The 16,743-nt window shown below is 65.5% G+C and overlaps 1 protein-coding gene across 1 annotated transcript in view; it reads right to left on the bottom strand.

The window, feature by feature from the left end:
- The window catches only part of Shisal1 (shisa like 1), a 95,198-nt gene extending 78,966 nt beyond the window's left edge, over positions 1-16,232 (bottom strand). Inside the window, exon 1 of the mRNA XM_077798996.1 lies at positions 16,152-16,232. The gene's annotated coding sequence lies outside the window, so the exon portion shown is untranslated. The remainder of the gene's footprint in view (positions 1-16,151) is intronic.
- Positions 16,233-16,743: the final 511 nt, after the last annotated feature.

The following is a 16,743-nucleotide window of genomic DNA, read 5'->3' as shown; positions in this document are numbered from 1 at the left end:
TATTGTGGTTGTTTTTTCAAATGCAAAAGAATTGATAAATACCTCGTGTGATTGGTGGAGAAGATAGGAAGCCATAGCAAGAATGGAAAAGAGACGTGTCTGCAGACCTCACCGTGTTGGGGAGGAGAGTGGGTATTCTCATGTCCACAAAATCAGATTTAGTTGGATGAGCAGAGGACAGGTGGCCAGGGTGGAGCAGGGGAAACCGACCTAGAAGACAACAAGCTAGACTAGTCCTCTATCTAACAAAGCATTTGATGTATAATCCAGAACCTTCCACAAGCTCTCAGGGCCCTGGTGGCCTCGGGGATGGACTCTGCCAAACACTAGGGAAGCAATGAGACGGTGCAGACGGTTTATGCACAGAGTGGGCCAGTGGGAGTACTTTCCTATTTGTTTTAGAGGCAGGACGCAGCCTCATACATAGAGCTGATGAGGACCTGCAAGAGAAGAGGACAGACTGCATTTCCAGGTTGGTTCCCAGACACAGCTGCCCCGTCCACATGCTCATCTCAGGGAGGACTGACCCTCTTCTCCCTGGCTGGAGGCCAGGAGGAGTCCGATGACCTCCGGAACCAGCACAGGGCTTGCACGAGATGGCGTGTGAGCTGCGTGCTAGACCTCAGAAGGGTTAAAGGGTGCGGGGAGTGCCCCTGGCCCTCCTCCTCTCCCCTGCTCTCCTTCCCCCTGGGTGCAGAAGCCGAAGCTGCATGGGGGGCTCCCTGTGGGTGTCACCTGAGAGCCCTCCAGGGCCCTAGTCCACTGTCAGCAGCGACCGCCAGCCCCATAACCCAATGGCCTCCCGTGACTCGAGCTGCAGACACGAGGTCTCCCAGCCGAGGCCGCCGGGAGCTCAGGGCTGGCCCACCCTGCCCAGCCTGGATCCCTGACCCAGAGCCACTCGAGATGAGATTAGCGTGCCTTAAGCCAGCAGGCTTCCGAGCCATTTTCAATGTAGCAGTAAATATAAAAGGGAGATTGAAGACCAATTAGAGACCGAAACTGAAATACAGAAATCCTAAATAAAATACTAGCCAACAGAACGGAGCGATGTATGCAAAGAACAATTCGTCTTCATTAAGCTGGATTTGCTCTCGGAAGGCAGGATCGATGAGGCCCTGACAATTAATGTAATTCACCCCATTAGTCTATAATAACTAATCATATGCAGATCTCAGTCGATTTAATAATAGCATTTAATGATATTCAACACAGGCAGGATTCTAAAGACGCTTAGCAGACTAGGAATAGAGGAGATTTCGTAACATGATAAAAGATTTTTATGAGCCTCCAGCAGATATAATCACAACAAAAGACTGGAGTCGCTCCCCCCAGCTCAGGAGCCAGCCAGGGACACCCACACCACCGCACCTGTTCACGGAAGGTCTCAGCCAACAGCAGAAGCAGGAAAACGAGGAGCATGAGGATCACAAGTTCGAGGCCCGTCTGTGCAACTTAGTGAGTCCTTGTCTCAAAAGAGAATTTAAAAAGGGGCAGGGGCCTTTGTGGCTTAGTGGTAAAGCACTTGCCCTGCACACAGGAGGCCCTGGTTTCCATCCCCAGGACTGCAAGTTGGAAAGACTTTCTCCCTGGTCAGGCACAACACTCCTGGAGTGGGAGGCAGGTGGGTGTGAGGGCGGGAGACACAGCAGCCTCATGGAGGACAGGGGCTCGGAGAGCAGCAGGTGTGGCTAGGTGCAGAGCGGGTGGTAAGGCACCTGCTCTTTGCAGGCACCAACCAAACACTGGGTAAATACCGAGTCCTCGGCAGCCCTGACGGGGTGCGTTACCCCCTGTTTTACAAGTAGGTCAACTGAAGGTCAGAGATGAGCCACTCACCCAAAGAGCCAACCCCATGACCTGCGCGCCCAACGGCAGACCATCCCAGACCGGAGAAGAGACCCAGGAATGCACAGGGGACAGGCCAGGCACCAGGTCTGCACCCTCCCAAAGCAGGACGCGCCCAGCTGTGCAGCCCAGCTGCGGCCCTCCCGGCATCCCATGCTGCGCCACACACAGCCCAGGTGACTCGGGCTCCGCGGCTCACGGTTTCTGGGGTGGTCTGGGAGGGAAGGGGCGGGGGCCAGCTGTGGGAGGCAGAGAAGGCACAGCACCCTGAAGCGCTGGCCATCGAACCCCAAGGGGGTGCCAGCCCTGAGCCCCAGAAGCCATGCTGCGGGCACTGCGTGTGGACAGAGCGTGCACCACCAGGGTGGGGTGGGGCCCAGGGTGTGGACGGGGCCCAGAGTGGGGTGGGGCCCAGGGTGGGGACCGCCTCCCAGCCCCATTTGCTGTGGACCCCAGGGGAGCAGGGCAAGGACCCTGTGGACACTGGAAATCCTTGGGGAACCAAGGGCCACAGGATGCAGGGGGTGTGGGGCAGAGGGCTGCGGGGCCCCTGGGCCCTTCATCCTGGAGAAGTGGCCACAGCAGGGAAGGGGGAGGGGCCTGGCTCTGCAGAGGGGCCGCACATCTGGAGCTGCTGTCCCCAGATGCTGGCAGCAGGAGCCGCTGCTCTCCTCCATCAGAAGTCCCCCCTCAGGGCCAGAAGGGCCCCATGCTTCCCCCTGGTGCTCCCCCTGGGAGCTGTGCAGCCCTGGGCAAGGCCTCAGCCTCTCTGGGCCTCAGTGACCTCAGCAGGAAAACGGCAGCAAACGGTGTGTTCCGTGCAGAAGGGCCGAGAGGACTCCGGGGGTTCACCTGTGGGGGTCGCTGGACGCTGTGCTGGGCACCTGCAGAGACCACAGATGTGTCAGCTGCTATTGTCACTGCGTGTTACCATCAGGGAGGAGCAGCCGAGGAACGGGGGCCAGGACCAGGACGAGACAGGGCCCTGGGGCGGGGAGTGCCGCTGGGGCCTCAGCATGTCACCCCCGGCCCTCCTGGGGGGCTGGGGACTGGTGTGGAAGGGCCAGGGCTGGGAGAGGCCCGGGGGGAGGCTGTGCAGAGCGGCTGACCACAGGGCCCTGGAGGATGGGGCACGCCCTGGCCAGGGCACAGGCCTCGGGCGGGAACCGGGCACCGGAGCTGGGCTTTCTCCCCGCCCGGGGCGACAGTGGCCAGGTGCTCACATCTGCAGGGCCTGGCGGTGGGGCACGTGGGACAGCGGCCGGGATGACTGTCACCCGCTGGGGGGCCCGGGATGGACAGGCCTCAGGCTCCCGAGCTCCCCCGGCGTCGCCCGGCTCAGCCGCATCGGGCTGGGATCTGCATTATCATCCTGGCCCCGGGGCCTCCTGATGGAGTGGAGAAAATCCATTAAGGGTTTAAATCAAAGCTCAGGACACAATCGGCTCCTTGTCAGGCTCCACGGCGGCTCCGGTGGGGCGGCCTCTGCAGTGAGGCCAGCGGGGCCCTGCCAGCCCAGGGCCATGGCCATCCCAGCAGCTCTCGTGCCTTCACGGAAGCCCCTTCTGGAACTTTCTGCCCCACATTGATCTGGCCTCTCCTGGCTCATCCACACCCCTCGCCCCTGGGGTCGGTGACTTTCAAGGTCCATCCCAACGTGGTCAGTCTTCTGCCGGCTCCCCGAGGGCTCTGGGCCTGACCCCAGCCCTGGTGGGGGAACCAGGGGGAACCTGGGGGAACCTGGGGCAGGAAGCCAGCTCTGTCCCTCCCTCCCAGCAGGTCCCTGGCCCCTGAGCCTAGTGTCTCGCCTGCAGGCTGCCACCAAAGGCTGTGACGATGGCAGGGTGGGGGCAGAAGTGCCACCCCTGAGGCCACTCTTGGCCTCCCCCGGCTTCCCCCGGCCCACCCTGGCCCGTCCTGGTCATGCCTGGGGCCCTGGCAGGGGGCTTCCCCGTCCCCGTCTGGCTGAGCATCGGGCCTGTCCAGGGCGCCTTTCGGGGAGGCCCCAGCTCCCCGGAGCTTCTCCATGGCGGCCTGGGCCCGCGAGGCTGCCCGCGACACTGACTTCCTGCCTCAGCCGCAGGCGCTGGCCAGGGCAGAACCGTGTCTGGCCCCCGGCGTCCGACACAGCGCCCAGCAGGAGGGCTGTCCTGAGGGCTACTGCTCAGGGGTGGTCCACACGCTCCAGCCCAGCCGTGGGCACGTCCTTGAGCCCTTGCTGGCCCCCGGCCAGGGCCCGGCTGGGAATCTCTGCCCGGCCTCGGCTCCCTGGGGCCTCACCTGCCCCTCCGCCTGCCCTCTGCCCGGCCGGCCCTCTTGCCCGTCCACATGCCTCCTGGGCTTGGAGAGCCTTTCAATTCCTCCTCCTCCAGGAGTCCCCTCCCCTGTCACCTCGAACCCTGGCCTCTGACGGCTTCAGCCGCCAACTTGAGCACCCGGATCTGAGAGTGGCCAGCGGCCACACAGCCCTGGGGACAGGAGCAGGTGAGAGCCACACTGGGCTCTCCTAGGTGACCAGGGGCAGCTGGAGGTTCCCGGGTCGCCCCGAGCTGGGGAGCCAGGATGGGGAGCTGTCTCAGTCCAGCCCTGAAGGCTCCCTGCCCAGGCCCTTCCCGGCCCTGACCCCCGCAGCCCCTCCAGCTGGTGTGCAGGGCCTGGAGGGAGAGGCGCCCCGAGGCCCTGGTTTCCAGGGTTGACCGTGGCGGGTCCTGGCCTCAGGCTGGCCTGTGGGCAGAGCTGGGCGAGGTAGTTCTGGCGTTGGGTTTGCACGCCTCCGCCCCCCCCACAGCCTCAGCCTCCTCTCGTGCACCCCCAGGGGCCTGCTGCAGGGATCGGGCTGTCCTGGTGCCCGCTGGCCCTGGACGTCCCTGGAGTGGGAGCCCAGCTGTGCAGGAGGACGGGGTGGGGTGACCGCGTGGGCCTTGGCTGCCCTGAGCTGGGGACTTCCAGTGGACAGGGCTTCCTCCACCGGAGCAGCCTGCGGGTGGGTGGCGCCCCAGCATGGAGGCCTGTGACCATGACGAGCAGCTCCCTGAGGTGCCACTGGGTGCTCGGGTGCAGGTGGCAAGGGCCGGCCAGGGCTGGAACCCGCAGGGGCTGGCGGGAGGCTGGGCAGGAGCAGCCCAGACAGGACCCGGGGCGTTGGGGTCTCAGTCCTGGACGGTGAGCCGAGGAGGGGGCAGCGAGGGGGACGGGTGTTGGCCTGAGGAGCCTGCCCAGCCCAGGGGAAGGGAGAGGGAGGCCAGAGGGCAGGGAGTCCAGCCGCGCCCCTCCCTCTGCTGCTGCAGCCCCCAGGGCCAGGCCGCCCTGTGGACACGGCCGTGTCCGGCTGCTCTGCCCACGTCGTCTTGGGAAAGGCTCTGGGTTGAGGCGGAGCATTAAGGTGGAATTAAGCAGCCGATCCCTCCCTCGGGGATTAGCGGCCAGGAGCTCCATGATCTCCGTTAATGCCGCCTCCCCCAGGCCTGCGCCTCCCTCCAGCGCCCTCCCTCGCCGCAGAGGCGGGCGGCAAGGACCTTAATCAAATCAACCCTCACATCTGAGTGCTGAGGGCCTGACCTCGGAGCCCCAGCCAATGGGAGAGGCCAGAGGGGAGGCCAGGCGCCCTCTCTCTGGGGACGGACCTCCATATGGATGAAGGATGCAGGAATTCCAGCGCAGCCCTGCTCAGCCCTCCCTGCAGCTGCCTCCCAGTCACAGGGTCACCTCACGACCCACACCACAGCTCCTGGTGGCAGGAAAATTATTTACATTTTTAGGTGAGTAGGAGCTATGGCTCAGAGAGGTTGTGTGGCTTCCTGAAGGTCACACAGCACATTGGGAGTCAGCTGTCAAGCTGAGTTTTGGTGACCTTTGGCCTACTTCTCCTTCCTCTGGGCACTGATTGTTCTCAGGGGAGCAGGGTAGGTGAGAGTGGGTGCGGGAAGGAAGGAAAGGCCAGAAAAGGGGGCAGGAGGAAGTGGCAGGCATGTCCCTCGGACACCTCTGCCCCAGTAGGGGACGTCCAGCCCCAGGTCTGGCCGTGCAGGAGTCTCAGGTGCTGGCCCTGCCCTCTCCATGCACCATGTCACTGGCTTCCTCTCTGGACTCTGGTGGGTCCTCCAGGGGCTGGCGACAGGCGAGAGCCCAGGAAGCGGAGCGAGTAGTGGACAGTAAGATGCGGAAGATGCGGGGTTAACGACGCGGGTGGAGGGACAGTGAGTGACCACAGAGGCACTGCAAGATGGAGTGATACTGTGGAGACGGGGGACCCTGGGGCGCAGAGCAGAACGCCCTGCGGTCAGAGGTGGGCCAAGGGTCCGGGAGCCAGGACAGATGCCGCCATCGGGGAGTGGCCGGCTGGAGAGCGCAGAGGCCATGCGGAAGGGCGGCCGTGGATAGAAAATAATGACCTGAGGAACCCTAGCTGAGCAAGCGGCATGTGCCCAGGTCAAGGCCCGGGGAGCGGGCGGTGAGGGAGGCCCCACGCCTGCTGACCCTGAGAGCTCTCGGAGGGGCAAGGACGGCGGGGACAAGGGACGAGACTCAGGAGAGTCCACGCTCCCAAGGCCTGGGGCAGCCAAGCTCAGGGGAGGAGGTTCTGCACCAGTGGACGGTCCACAGCATGAGGGCCAAACAGGGCCGCTCCAGACAAGGGGAGGCGCGGGTGTGCCCTGCCCCAGCCAAACACTGGGCCCAGGTGCATGCCCAACCCAGCCCAGCCGAGTGCCCACCTGAGCCCGGGCTACGTGTGCACCTCGGTCCAGGTGAACGCACACCTGAGCCCAGGTTACATGCACATCTGGGCCCAGCCTGCGTGACCACCTGAGCCTAGCTGTGTGCACACCTGAGCCCAGGTGAACGCACACCTGAGCCCTGGCTACACACACACCTGAGCCCAGGCTGCACGCTCACAGCGCTCCTGTAGTCAGGGGCCAGGAGAAGAGGTGGATGGACAGGGGCTGCAGCCCACCCCCCGAGGGCCAGGCCCTGCCCGGGCACTGTGGTCAGAGCTGCGGGCAGGAACGGGGAGAGAAAGCAGGACTGCGTCTGGGAGGGTGGTGTCAGAACCACAGGGCGGGCCCGGCTGCGGACGGTGACTTTGAAGCTCCAGGTGAAGCAGCCGACCCTCCTGACCAGGGAAGGGCCTGCACCTGGTGGGGGTGGGGCAGCGGCTGGCCTGAGGGATTGAAAGAGGCCGGGAGGACACAGGGCCAGGTGGGGCTTGGGGAGGGAGGTGGTGCGGGTGGACACCCAGGCCCAGGCCGACGGTGCTCAGGGGGCCAGCAGGCCTGTTCAGAGCTGTCCAGGAGGGCTGTTGGCCTGGGGGAAGACACAGCAGAGGGGCAGAGGCTGGACGGCTGGGCCGGGAGAGTGGCCGTGGCCTGTTAGAAATCATGGAGTCAGTTAGGGCCAGTAAGGGGGTGGGGGAGTAGGGGGTGTGGGGGAGCCCAGCCTGGAATCTCAGAGCCGAGCCCCAGATGGCGCAGAGGCGCAGGACAGAGGTGCCCGCGTAGTATCTGGAGTTACAAGGAGAGCTCAAGGTCAAGGGCAAGGGGAGCGCAGCCATGGGTGGGAGAGCCAGGGCGCCTGGTGTCCCCTGCTCACAGATTTGCATGCGTGTTAAACTCCAGGGCCAGTGGGGCGTCCTGGGGGGCGGGGAGGAGCTGAGGCCCCCGCTGGGCGTCACCCCTCCAGAAGGAGCCGCCAACCTCAGGGGGTGGAGTCAGCGGCTGGCTGGCAGTGCCAGGGCTCAGGGCTGCGACCAGGAGGTGGGCAGAAGCAGGGCGGTCGGGAGGTGGAGCCCGGGAAGAACTGAAACAGTCTCTTTAGGTACCACCTGGCGCCTCCTAAGCAGCTCCTCCACTGAGACCCAGTTGGGTTCCTGAGGCTCCACAGTCCCCCCGCCCCCCTGAAAGGGGGGTGCTTCACAGAGATGCCAGGAGACCCAGCACTTGGGGGCCCTGGGGGCGCTCTGACACCTCACCCTGGGCCACACCCTGCCGTCCAGGGCCTCAGGGTCTCACTTCAGTCTCAGGTCCTCCCACCCATCTGGCTCCTGCTGTCCCCTCTCCCTGGAACGCTGGTCCCCCAACGGCCCTGGCCAGTGTCACAAGGTCTCGGCCTGGACGTCACCCCCAGAGCTAGGCCCTTCCTTGCTCCCCAGCCTTCCTTATGAGATGGTTCTTTCTGGCAGTGTCCTCTACTCCTGGACGTCCACCTCCTCTGGCCAGGCCCTGTGCTGGCCGTAGGAACCACAGTGAATGAGACCCAGGCCCTGCCCCAGGGGAGCCAGCAGCCTGCGGACAGAGGGCAGAGGCCTTGACCTAGGAGTCCAGCCAGGTGCGGGGTCTCGAGGCCAACCCCTCCTGTCCGGTGCCTGGAGGGCAGTCAGAGGTCAGCAGGAAGGCACGGGAGACAGAGCCCAGGCCCAGCCGAGAGGTGCACACCGCACAGGGAACCCGGGGAGGACAGTCTCCTGTGGGCAGCGCTCGGCGCTCTGAACGCCGGGAAAGACGGCTAGACCTGACCGTCTAGGGGAGGGGGCAGTGGGCCAGCTTCTAAAGTGCCCAGAAGGGATGCTGCGTGACGGGTCCTGGTCACCTAGGGGGTGACAGGCAGGGACAGGTGGAGAGCAGCCGGCAGGCCCGCCCCAGCACCCCAGCTCCCAGACGGCAGGTGGTCAGCTCACCCAGCGACGGCCGGCCTGGGACTGGCCCGCCCCAGGCTTGTGATGCTGGCAGGGTCCAGGTTGGCTTGGCTCCCGGCCCCCCACCCCGGCCCCCCACCCCTATACCCATGGTCTTGGGAAGCCCCCTCCCCACAGCTCCGGTTTCCGGGTGCAGAAGGCGGGTCTCATGACGTCCCCAGCTGGGGCTGCCCAAGGAGGTGGTGAGTGTGACTGAGCCCAGGTGGGGGCCCTGGGAGGGCCGAGGTGGGCCACGGGGACAGGAAAGGGCCAGAAGTGGGTTAGGGCTGCATGGGGCGGGGCATGGGAGACTAGGCAGCTGGGCAGGGACCTCGGGTGCAGGGACCGCGGGTGGCACCGTGTGGGCGCGCACTGGAGTCTTCAACCTCACAATAGAGACTCAGGCAGCAAAGGGGAGGCCAACCTCAGGGGGTGGAGTCATAGGTGCCACCGCCGGGTCACGGCCGCTCCGCACATTTATTGGCCCCCGTGGACGGTGAGGTGACGGTCTGCACAGCTGTGCTCCAGGGCGATCACCTCACGGTGTGACAGATGTGCCAGTTCTGGGCACAGAGAGGTGAAGTAGCCCACACAAGTCACACAGCCAGGCTGTGCACATCCACAGCGCCCTCGCAGCCCCTGGGCTGCATCTTCTGGGACAGCCTGGGGGCCACCGGACCAACGCAGCTCATCTTCCCCCAGTGCCAGGCGGGCGGCACCTATTGGCTATTCTATGGCTTCTAGCAACTACCTAGGACACAGCCCAGAATTTCAGTTTGCAAAGCACCTTGCTGAACCCGACGACCCGTGGACTCTCATCAGAGAGAACTACGAGGCCTGTCTTCCGGGAGGCCCAGGGACTGCCCAGCTCATACAGCGAGCAGGGGCCACCAGCCTCCGGGACAGCTGGCCGGGTCGGCTGCCCCACCTGCCCAGTTTGGCAGCTGTCCCCTGAGCCTGTTCCCGGCCTCTCCCTCTCGCCTGCTGCCCACCCCATCACCTCTTGGCGTGGGCGTGCGGAGCTGCTTACAGAAGGGCCCTCGAGGCCCTGGAGCCTGGTCCTTCCTGGGCCCCCTGGTTGCCCAGCGCTGTCCTGCAGCCCCTGCCCTCTGCATCCCGCTGGACGGGCCCCTCCTTGGTGCCTCAGCTCCGCTGGCCTCAGCCCGGCCCTGGGATCCTTGCTTCGGGGTGGTGACCTCGCAACATGGAGAGTCGGGAAGCTGCAGAGGGACCCCACTGAGGTGGCTCCATGCTCCGTGCTCCGCTCCCAGGAGCAGCGGTGGCGGGAGGCAGCGGGAGGCACGAGGACCCTAATTGTCCTCCAGTCCTCCTGGCTGGCGAAGCCGCCTCCGCACGCCGGGGAAGCTAATTGGCGGGCGGCGTGGAGCTGGCGAGGAGCCCGCGGCCTGCGGTGACTGATCTTGGAGAGATCAGAGGCTGGAGCGGAGCTCGGCTCTGGAGTTCTGCGTGCCCACCGCGGGCTGTGGGGGCGGGAAGGAGTCCCTGACGCCTGTGCTCCTCCCCGGGAGGGGACGGGAGCTGGGCCCTGAGGGTGCGGTGGCTAGTCCAGCAGGCCCTGCCTAAACACGACGTCGCGGAACCACAAGGACCACAGCCCCTCCCCCCGCGTCCCGTCTCCTCTCACAAGAGGTTGGGTCCAGGAGGCCAGGCCAGTGACAAGTGGGGCCACTGTGGTCATGTCCTCCCGCTGACTTTACCACAGGACGGGGAAGGAGCCCAGCGCTGCTCTTCTCCAAGGCACAGGACGAGGCTGGGGGGAGAGGGAGAGGGAGGGACAGAGATGCTGAAGGGACACTTAGGGGCAGGAGGGAAGGGGTCTCGGCACAGGGAACAGCAAATGCGAAGACCTCAGAGTGGGGCAGACCTGGTCTGAGGACCAAGTGACCTGGCCAGCAGTGTCCACACCTGGGCCTGCCTGGCTGCGGGAAGCCTCTGATACCGACCCCTGGAGAGTCCTGGGCTCCGAGGGTCTGTCCACCCGTCCAGGCCACCACACAGGCTCACCCAGCCCTGGTCACACAGGGGCCCAGTGCCCACGAGAGGCTGCTCCTCGGGCACTCGGGGCAGAGCCCGTGTGGGGGTCCTCAGCCACCAGCCGAGTGGCCAGCAAGGCCCTTCCTCCCTCAGGCCTCATGCAGAGAGGGGATGGCCACACGCAGCAGCCCAGGAGGAAGTGGCCTGCCAGGGCTGCCACAGCTGGAGAAGGGACCCCTGTGTCCAGGGCCCCACTGGTCATCTGCTCACCACAGGCCTGGACTCTGGTCAACTAGAGCCCCTGCTGGTCTGTGGGGAGCAGGGACAGCTGGCGCTGCCAGGGACGGAAGGCCATAAGCCCGGAGTCCCACTCTTCAAGGACCCGAGGGCCAGTGGGGGGCGGGCCCTGCACGGTCACGGCCCCGGGGAGTCCAGCTGTGGCCCTGAGTCCTGCCTGTGTGGTCACAGACAAGGGCCGGGTTGGTGGCCAGGCCAGTAGACGTCCAGGCCCAGCATTGCCACCATCACAGGTGGCTGGGTGCGTGGCCCTGGCTCCCTGAACCTCAGGGTCCTCTCGAGAATGAGGGCCAGGTCCTGCTGCTGGGCCCCCAGGCCGAGCCCCGAGGCCTCTGGAGGCAACACAGGGAGGGCAGCGGCCGAGCCCCGAGCCTCGGGGACACCAGGCGTGTGGGGTCAAGAGGTCCTTCCTGCCACCAGTGGAGGGGATCAGAGGAGGCGACGCAGGAGCGGGCCTCTGCCGCCGGGCAGCGGGGAAGGGCTCTCGTGCACATTGTGGAGAGAGGAAGAGGAGACACTCCACTCACGGGAGTTTAAGAGAAAACAGCCAACACTTCTCAACTGTCAGGAGACGCCAGCTTCCGTCCCCGCCACCCAGGCTGCGGGCAGGAAGGTGAGGAGGGAGGACAGGCGGCGGGGGGTGCTGGGACGCTCCAGGGAGACGCCCAGGGAGGACCCAGGGAGTTCCCCAGGAGACCCGTCCAGCCCCTGGCTGGTGGCACCTGTCATGTGTCCCATGTCCCTGGTGTGGCGGGCCAGGGCCGAGCTCAGGGAACGGGAGTTGGGAAGGCAGCCCCGGCCCCTGCTCTTCTCCAGCTGGGGGCCGGGGTTTGGTGGCAGGTCTGATGGCCCCTGGGTCAGGTGGTTCTCCTGGAAGAGACGGGCTCGGCCAGGGTCTGCCCAGCCCCCAGCAGGAGTTCCAGAGGTCCTCCCCCTCCCCCAGAACAGCCCGCAGGAGAGGGGTCACTTCAAACTGCCAAAGGAAGCTCGAGGCCCACGAGGCCCGGAGTCCACTCCTCGAGGCCCAAGGTAAGGGCTTTGTCTGAGTCATTCTGAGCACAGGCCCAGGTCGGGCCTCCCCTGGGCTGCCGTGAAGTGGGGAGCCAGTGCCCAGGGCTGGGACTCCGCTGAGGCCCCCCGAGCCCCGCCCAGCGCTGCTCCGAGAACCTGCTGTCTTCGCAGTGACCCAGTGACAGGTGCTGCCGTCACCCCAAGTCAGGACTGGGGAACTGAGGCACACAGGGGCGCGTGACCGCGGGGACCTCTGACTGACGGGAGGCAGGGCAGGCGTCTACTTGCAGGCCACCTGGTTCCAGGCCCGGCTCCTTGTGGGCAGAGTGGAGCTTAGTGTGGCCCCTCTGCAGAGGCAGGGACAGCGGCAGGAAGAGGCCAGGCCCCTCACCCCGGGGTGGCAAGACAATCGCTAAGATGGCTCCTGCCCAGCCGGCTTCCTTTCTGAGCCAGAGATGATGTTGGGGGGCCTGGACCTCTGAGTGACTGCAGCAGGGGCAGCTGGGGCCTGGCACCCTGGGCGGCCACCACAGCAGCTCCCACGTGTCCCCGGGGACCTCCTGGCCAAGTGTGCTGGGCCTTCTGTGTGCACAGCCTGCAGGGGGACCCCTGAGGTCACCGGGTCTCTCTAGACCATGTGTGTGTGGCCTGTGGGGGCCACCCTCCCTCTCCTTGCTCCCTCCCCTCTCTGGGCCCGGGGCCCTCCCTTGCTGTCTCCTCCTGGCTCGGGACCCCAGCGCCTGTCCTGACACTGGCCGACCCGTCCTCTCCCTCCGCATGGCCCAGGCAGGCCTCATCCACCTGTTTCACAGGTGCATAGGCCGAGGCTGAAGCGGGCACCCGGGGCCCAGCTGCAGGACGCAGGCGCCCATCTGCACGCGGGTCCCTTCCCTGTGGTGTGCGCTCTGCCCGGTGTCGAGTTCTCTGGAGACGGGAACATTTAACCAGGAAAAGCCAACCGGTCCCCTGCGGGGTTTGCGGCAGCTGGTATTTAAACACTTCCTCGCCCAGGGCGCAGGGCCGCAGATTCCTCGCTTTGCGAATGGACAAGAAGGGGAGTATTTGTGAGTGACCTTTCGAGTGGCGGCCTCTCTGCCGGCTGCCGGCTGGGTAATTCTCCAGAGCTGCTGTGGCCAGAGGCTCCAGCTATGAATTATTGAAGAGCAGGACGCTGTGACTCACTAATGAGATCAGAGGCTCCCGAACCACTTCATTTGGAGCTAGTGCCAGGCGAGTGCGTTGGAGCCTGAGGGAGCCGCCCGACAGGGTCCCAAGCCACCCACCGCCTTGTCCAGGCCCAGAGAGGGACGGCAGGGGCTTAGCAGGTGGCAGCAGGGCAGCCAGCTACCTGGGGCACAGACCTTCTGCCTGCGGCCTGAGCCTGGGCAGTGCCCTTCGTGCCCCTGCCCGCTCCTCTGCCGCATGCTCAGCAGCTCCTCCTGGAGAAGACGCTGCTGCCCCCTCGCCGGGCTCCCACTCTCCTTCCTCTTCTTGGACCTCTACGCTGGGAGGCCGGCAGGGACTCTGGGCTCCACCTGACTGTTTCCCTGACACCCATCTGTGACCCCAGGGGTGGCTCCTTGCTGAAGAGACCTCTACTCCCCTCCCCCGCCCCCAGGGGAAGCTGGCCCAGGGCTGTCCTCACCTGGCCTGCAGGGGGACGGGCAGGTGACTAAATCAGAGTCCACCCTGGGACTGCAGCGCCCCTCCCCCCAGGCAGTGGGCTCCGCCTGTGGGCCTGGGACTGCGCCCTGCAGGCTGTGGGGTCAGGTGACAATAGCCAAGGGACGTGAGCAGACAGACCCCCAGCTCACAGGACATGGCCTTTTCTCTCCTGCTGTATCTGCAGGCCCCACACCTGTCCACAGCCTGGAGCCCAGGGCGGTCAGAGCAGCTGGGCTCAGCCAACCCCCCGCCAAACCCAAGGAGGAGCAGGAAACACACACATCGGCTGCTGTGAGCCGCGGAGCTTAGGACACGCTCATCATGCGGCAGTTAGAGCAGGAGCTGGCCAGGGCAGGGCCACGCAGGGCCACGAGGAGGCCCCCTCCTCCTCAACGGGCATGGGCCTGGTGACCTGGCTGAACGGTGACCCCCGACAGGGCTTTCCTGGGGCAGACTCACCCTCAGCCCCACAGCTGGGCCAGCGAGCTGGCGGGACCCAGCACCCTCCAGAGGGGCCTCTGCGGCCCTGGGAATCCAGCCACCTCTGCAGGGGCTGCACACGCAGCAGGGATTTGGGGACAGGCCGGGGACTCCATGGTGGCCACTCGTTGGCACTAGGGTATTGGTGCTTTTGCTCAAGGTCGAGTGTTTGCAGACTGGTGGGATGTGCACAGCCTCGAGCGCCGAGCCCGGCTCTGAGCAGCGCTTGATAAATCTACTGCTATTTCAGGCACACGCCTCGGTTTCCAGGCCTCTGGGTCCCGTGGCCTCTCCACGGGGTGGGGAAGCAGCCACCACCTCCCTCTCCCTCCGCTTTCCTGGTGGCTGCAGCCGCTGTGCCGGACTGGGGGCTCTGAGGGTCTGGGGGGCCTCTCGGGAGCACACGTCCAAGGCACCCAGGGATGAGGCGGTGTCCACACCACGGCCACACCGAGTGGGAACCAAACCAGCCAGAGCCGAGCAGGCGTCCCCAGGTGAAGCCAGCACCCAGTGACCGATGGCTATGGCCACCTGGCTCTGCCCTCAGCAGGCTGTCCCCATTGTGAGAGGTGACCCCAGGGCTGTGGACCCAAATCTGTCTGCCTTGGCTTCAGCCGGGAGCAGAGGCTGCTTCCATGGGCATTGTCCCCACCATCTGACGCGGATGGGCTCGTGGTGCCCTTGTAAGGATCGCCGCAGGTTGTGTGACCCCGCGTGTGTGTCCAGCAGCATTGCTGTGGGCCTCCGGGCACCAGGCTCCAGGCTGGGAGGTAATGGACCTGGAGACTCCCAGTGTGATCAGGAGAAGACCAGACCTTGATGGACAGTGTCCCCTGCCCCAGACGCCACCCTGTGCTGGCAGCCAGTGGCGAGGGAGGGAGCTCACCCCATTTTATAGACAGAAGACCAAAGTGCAGAGGCCTGAGAGCTGTGCTCAGGTCTGGGTGCTGGCTGCGGGAGCGTGCCCAGCTGGAATTCCATGCCGACCTCAGGTCACATGCAAAGGTGGGAGAAATACTGGGTGTTGCTTAGGACACTTGGGGGGTTCTAAGGACACATGGGGGAGGGAGCAGGGAGAGGGAACCAGCCCTGGGGTGGGATGTGACTTGGAGTGGACAGCAGGGGTCAGGTGTGGCCCTGCTCAGGGGCCTTGGCAGTCCCAGGCCCCATGTGGCTGCCCAGGATCCTTCCACTGGCCACTGGGAGTGCTTTCCTCCTGGGTCTGTGCTCCCCGTTGGAGCCACACCTCTGGGCCAAACTCCCCAGTAGCCCTTCTCACCTTCTGCTCTGACCTGGCTCTGACCTGGCCAGCCCCACTGCAGGAGCTGGCGGAGCCTCGTGCCAGCTCAGCCCCACGCCCCTCGTGACTCCTTGTCCCACGTCCCTCGTGACTCCTCTCCCGGGAGCCGGGCAAGGCTGATCAAACCCCTCCGGCCCACAGCACCTGACCCTCTGATGAGGGGACACTCCTTGGTCCACCAGCTCTCATCTCTGATGGCTTGACCCTCAGGTGAGGGTGAGCCCAGGCACCCGGCACAGAAAGCCCCGAGGCAGAAAGCCACACTTGCTGGCCCCCGTGAGCACGAGGGGCCAGGTGGGCCCAGCTCCAAGTTCCCTCGTGCCAGCTCGGCTCCGCGGGCCCAAGCCACCCCAGTAGAAACCAGCCCCTTTATAAACCTCGGCGTCTGATTCGGGACCTGGAGACCCACGGGGGGCCGAGTCCACCCCCCTCAGCCTGTCCCTGGGACGGCCCTGCCCACCACCAGCAGGCAGGACTGCTCTGGGTGTCTCTCCTTTCCCCTCCGCGTCCCCAGAGCAGGGAGGGGACACCTTCTCGTGCCCAAGGCCCCAGGCTCCTCTCACACCCGGACGCCTCCTCTGAGACTTTCCACCTGGCTCCTCAGACCCCTAACGGGCCGGCACACAGGGAGCCGCCGGACGCTGACATCTGGGTGGTAGCTGAGGTTATGGAGAGACAGAAAGGGCAAGCTGTCCCCACCGACGGGGGCACGGAGAGAGGCAGTAAGTGGCGCCGGGACCCCCTTCCAGAGCAGCTGAGGCCTGAACCGGGACCCTCAGGGTCCAGGGAGGACGCAAGCCACCACAGAAAGTTGCTCCTGCCTCCCGGGAGCCCCTTCCCCACCCCCAGGCCACAGCCGGCCTCGTCCCCCAGGGAGCAGTCCCTTACCTGTGGGGAGCTGGTCACTGTCCAGCAGCAGGGTGAGGCTGGCCTGGGGGAGCTGTGCTGGGGAGCAGCCCCCGGCCGCTCGTCCCAGGCTGGAGCTCCTCTGTGCGTGAGCCTGTGGGGATGGGGGCCGCCCAGAGCCGGGGTCAAATATTCCTGGCTGCCACCTGCCACCAGCCCATCCCAGGGGCCAGCTGCCTGGGAGGGGGGCGCGGTGGCCGGCCGGGCCGCAGGCATCTGCAGGAGTGTCGGCGCAGCCCGGGCTCTCAGGCTCCTGCCGGCGGCTCTCAGGCTGAGGCGAGCGGTTTATTTTTAGAGCCGGCCCTTCCCCAGACGCCAGGATCCCAGCTGAGATTTCCAGTGGCTCAAACTGGCCCGTTCCCGGGCGAGCCGTCCTCACTGGGAATGTTCTGGGAGAGGGAGAACCAGGCCCTGCAAGGACGTGGTCCTCGGAGCTACCTGGGAAGTGTGGGGCCTGGCGGGGTCCCCAAGACCCCAGCCCTCCTGCAGCAGCCGGGCCCTGGACAGGCGGGGGCCAGGTGAGCCCCTCCTTGGCTTGCTCGGTCTCCTCATCTGGAAGGACAGAAGGGCCAGA

The sequence above is a fragment of the Urocitellus parryii genome, chromosome 5 (genome assembly GCF_045843805.1).
Source record: "Urocitellus parryii isolate mUroPar1 chromosome 5, mUroPar1.hap1, whole genome shotgun sequence".
In the NCBI taxonomy this organism is placed as follows: domain Eukaryota; kingdom Metazoa; phylum Chordata; class Mammalia; order Rodentia; family Sciuridae; genus Urocitellus; species Urocitellus parryii.
This window is presented reverse-complemented; position numbering and strand designations above follow the sequence as displayed.